At 47.1% G+C, this 4,771-nt stretch overlaps 1 pseudogene across 1 annotated transcript; it reads left to right on the top strand.

Annotated features, from left to right (window-relative positions):
- Positions 1-301: 301 nt before the first annotated feature.
- On the top strand, positions 302-641 carry LOC309812503 (solute carrier family 23 member 2-like; annotated as a pseudogene). The gene has a single exon. The product of its transcript is annotated as a solute carrier family 23 member 2-like (transcript).
- Positions 642-4,771: the final 4,130 nt, after the last annotated feature.

Below are 4,771 nucleotides of genomic sequence, written 5' to 3'. Positions count from 1 at the left end.
TAATTTTAAACTTTTGATCCAATTTTCCTAGGGTGGTAGAAACAGATGAAAGAATGTTGTAGTTAGGCTGGCCTTTTAACCCTGATAGAGTCTTTTAAAATATGAGTTACCTGGAGGGGGCAGTGGGCACCCCAAAGCTGCAGCCAGGTGCTAAGAGATGGCACTTATGGGGCTCATCTCTGCCTGAGAATCAGGGGCTCCAGGCACTGGAAGAGCCGACTCTGATCTTGGGCTCCTCCCTTGAACAAGCCTTAACTAGCAGCCACTTCAGTCCAAAGGCCAAACTTCTCGTTTTCTGTTAATGATGTGTATCGGTAAAAACACTACATCCAAATCCATGGAGGCTGGATGTTCAGCTGAAGGCAAGATGAAGATGAAGAGAAGCACCCCGCTTTCTTTACTCTTCTGGTGGTGTTCAGTGGAGGTGCCACATCCAGCGGTGAACACAACGATGAAGACACCAAGCTCATGGCAATATACATGACAGAAAATGGCATCACAGAAAAGAGCTGTCTCACCAAGAGACATTGGACAGCCCTGGCAGTCTAGACCTCCAGAAATCGGACATGATTTACACCATAGAAGACATTCCTCTCTGGCCCCTGTGCATGTTTCTGGGGTTGCAGCACTACCTGACGTGATTCAGCAGCACGATCGAGGTGCCCTTTGCACACTCTGAATGGGACATATTCTAAGGACAAAAAAAAATACAGAGAAATCTTAAACTTAGTAGTCTTGTTAGTAGTGACATTGGTGTAATTCTGGAACTGTACTGTATGATGTTATAGATTGAACAGATGAATGAATATGTTGATGTTGAAAATCAGGATTCTCAGTGTAGGAGAAGGGGAGATAAGAATATGGAAAGAAAGAAGGTAATTCAGTGGTATTGGATTGAACTGGTGCTATCATTATGACTCCATGATTCAAAAAAGAGTTGTATCTCTGTTCACTGACTAAATGCCATCCCAGTAATGGTGAGCCCACCCAGTGCTCAGATCTTGGTTTCTAAATACCATTCTTCACTAAAATGAATCAGCGTTTCTTGGAGAAATGGTTGACTCCAGTGTTGGGGCTGAGAAAACTAAAAGTTGAGCCTGGAACATATTGTGCCAGAAGGGAATTGCTTAAAGAATAAGGAAGAGGTGGTGGGAAGAGCTATGTCAAAAAGAATGGGAACCCCCTTGAACCAGCTGCTTTGGACAAGTTTGGGACAATTTAATTACTGAAAGAAATAGTTATGGAAGTGTATTATTAAACTGAATTTAAAAATGAAAAAAAGGTCACATTTCACTAAAGGTTAAAAGGAAACAAAATGTTTTGTGGTTAGCAGAGTAGGTTCAGTTTAGACCCAGACCCCTGGGGAAAGTGTTACTGAGTTGTTATGGACTGAATTGTGTCCCCTCATGTGTTGAAGTCCTAACACCCGGTGTGAATTTATTTGGGATGGTTATTTAAGGAAGTAATTAGGGTTAAATCAGGTCATGAGGGTGAGGCCCTAATTCCATAGAACTGATCTCCTTATAAAAAAGGAAAGCAACACCAGAGACCCCTCTGCATGAAAAGCCATGTAAAGAAAAGCCCACAGGAAAAGCCATGTGAGAGCAGAGTGAGAAGGCAGCTGTCTGCAAGCCAAGAAGAGAGGTCTCAGCAGAAACCAACTCTCCCAGCATCTTGATCTTGGACTTCCATATTCCAGAACTGTAAGAAAATAAACTTCTGTTGTTTAAGCCCCCCATTCTGTGGTATTCTGTCATGGCAGCCCAAGCAGACTAATACATGAGTTTAATCATCTCCTTTTAAACTCAGAGTTACTTGCATATTGAGAAAATCTCCATGAAGACTGTCAAGCGGAGGGCGACGGTGCCTAGCTAAGGGTGGATGGCCCTTGGTTACTAAGATTGCTTCTGGTTATAGTCTCTTCCCATCTAGAGTGGGGAAGAGAGTACGTCTTGAGCAGGTAGGAGGATTTCTGAAAGATTTTTGAGTTCTGGACCCTGAGAGGATGGATGGTGGAGGAAAAAGAGGAGTAGCTTTGCATTCTGGGTCGGAAGCAAGGGATGTTGCGCTCCTCTAAGCCCTGTTTGCTAAGGTGGCGCAGGGCCTAGTGAACCGAGAGAGACTGAACCGAAAGAAGTGCGAAGCTCGGCCTCTGGGCGGAATCAAGGGGAGTTTCCTGAGTTTCTGGGAAGGCCTGGTTTCCCCAAAGGAACGATTTCTGGTAGAAGTCTGAAGGTCTGACCCAAGAAAAATAATCCAGTATAGCCAATGAATTGAGGACAAGAAGGTTTCCAATCAGGTAGGAACATTTAATCTCATACATTACAATCACCTTAAGTAAGGTGTGCTGAACTTCCGGGTAAGATGGCGGAAGAGTAAGACGCGGAGATCACCTTCCTCCCCACGGATACACCAGAAATACAGCTACACGTGGAACAACTCCTACAGAACACCTACTGAACGCTGGCAGAAGACCCCAGACCTCCCAAAAGGCAAGAAACTCCCCACATACCTGGGTAGGGCAAAGCGGAGAGATCCGCACACAGAGGATCGGTGCCGAGTGGCACTCACCAGCCCGAGAGGCTTGTCTGCTCGCCCGCCGGGGCACGCAGCACTGGAAGCTGAGGCTCGGGCTTCGGTCAGAGCGCAGGGAGAGGACTGGGGCTGGTGGCGAGAACTCAGCCTGAAGGGGGCTAATGTGCCACAGCTAGCCGGGAGGGAGTCCGGGAAAACTCTGGAGCTGCCGAAGAGGCAAGAGACTTTTTCTTCCCTCTTGGTTTCCTGGTGCGCGAGGAGAGGGGATTAAGAGCGCTGCTTAAAGGGGCTCCACGGACGGGCGCGAGTCGCGACTGAAAGCGCGGAGCCCAGTGACAGGCGTGGGACGCTGGGGCTGCTGCTGCCGCCGCCAAGAAGCCTGTGTGCGAGCGCAGGTCACTGCCCACACCGCCCTTCCGGGAGCCTGTGCAGCCCGCCACTGCCGGGGTCCCGGGATCCAGGGGCGGCTTCCCTGGGAGAACGCACGGCGCGCCTCGGGCTGGTGCAACGTCACGCCGACCTCTGCCGCTGCAGGCTCGCCCCGCACTCCGTGCCCCTCCCTCCCTCCCGGCCTGAGTGAGCCAGAGTCCCCGAAGAGGCTGCTCCTTTAACCCTGTCCTATATGAGCGAAGAACAGACGCCCTCCGGCGACCTACACGCAGAGGCGGGGCCAAATCCAAAGCTGAGACCCAGGAGCTGTGAGAACAAAGAAGAGAAAGGGAAACCTCTCCCAGCAGCCTCAGAAGCAGCGGATTAAAGCTCCACAATCAACTTGATGTATCCTGCATCTGTGGAATACATGAATAGACAACACATCATCCCAAATTGAGGAGCCCGGAGTCAGTGCTGTGCCTCTGAGGTGGGAGAGCCAACTTCAGGACACTGGTCCACAAGAGACCTCCGAGCTCCACATAATATCAAACAGCGAAAATCTTCCAGAGATCTCCATCTCAACACCAGCACCCAGCTTCACTCAACGACCAGCAGGCTACAGTGCTGGACACCCTAAGCCAAACAACTATCAAGACAGGAACACAACGCCACCCATTAGCAGAGAGGTGGCCTAAAATCATAAAAAGTCCACAGACACCCCAAAATACACCACCAGACGTGGACCTGCCCACCAGAAAGACAAGATCCAGCCTCATCCACCAGAACACAGGCACTAGTCCCCTCCACCAGGAAGCCTACACAACCCACTAAACCAACCTTAGCCACTGGGGACAGACACCAAAAACAACGGGAACTACGAACCTGCAGCCTGCAAAAAGGAGACCCCAAACACAGTAACATAAGCAAAATGAGAAGACAGAAAAACACACAGCAGGAGAAGGAGCAAGATAAAAACCCACCAGACCTAACAAATGAAGAGGGAATAGGCAGTCTACCTGAAAAAGAATTCAGAATAATGATGGTAAAGATGATCCAAGATTCTATTTCCCAGATCCAAAATCTTGGAAATAGAATAGACAAAATGCAAGAAACAGTTAACAAGGACCTAGAAGAACTAAAGATGAATCAAGCATCGATTAAAAACACAATACATGAAATAAAAAATACTCTAGATGGGATCAATAGCAGAATAACTGAGGCAGAAGAACGGATAAGTGAGGTGGAAGATAAAATAGTGGAAATAACTGCTGCAGAGCAAAATAAAGAAAAAAGAATGAAAAGAACAGAGGACAGTCTCAGAGACCTCTGGGACAACATTAAACGCACCAACATTCGAATTATAGGGGTTCCAGAAGAAGAAGAGAAAAAGAAAGGGACTGAGAAAATATTTGAAGAGATTATAGTTGAAAACTTCCCTAATATGGGAAAGGAAATAGTTAATCAAGTCCAGCAGGCACAGAGAGTCCCATACAGAATAAATCCAAGGAGAAATACGCCAAGACACATATTAATCAAACTGTCAAAAATTAAACACAAAGAAATCATATTAAAAGCAGCAAGGCAAAAACAACAAATAACACACAAGGGAATCCCCATCAGGATAACAGCTGATCTCTCAGCAGAAACACTACAAGCCAGAAGGGAGTGGCAGGACATACTTAAAGTGATGAAGGAGAAAAACCTGCAACCAAGATTACTCTACCCAGCAAGGATCTCATTCAGATTTGATGGAGAAATTAAAACGTTTACAGACAAGCAAAAGCTGAGAGAGTTCAGCACCACCAAACCAGCTTTACAACAAATGCTAAAGGAACTTCTCTAGGCAAGAAACACAACAGAAGTA

Source organism: Mesoplodon mirus (genome assembly GCF_964341445.2).
Source record: "Mesoplodon mirus genome assembly, chromosome: 11".
In the NCBI taxonomy this organism is placed as follows: domain Eukaryota; kingdom Metazoa; phylum Chordata; class Mammalia; order Artiodactyla; family Ziphiidae; genus Mesoplodon; species Mesoplodon mirus.
This window is presented reverse-complemented; position numbering and strand designations above follow the sequence as displayed.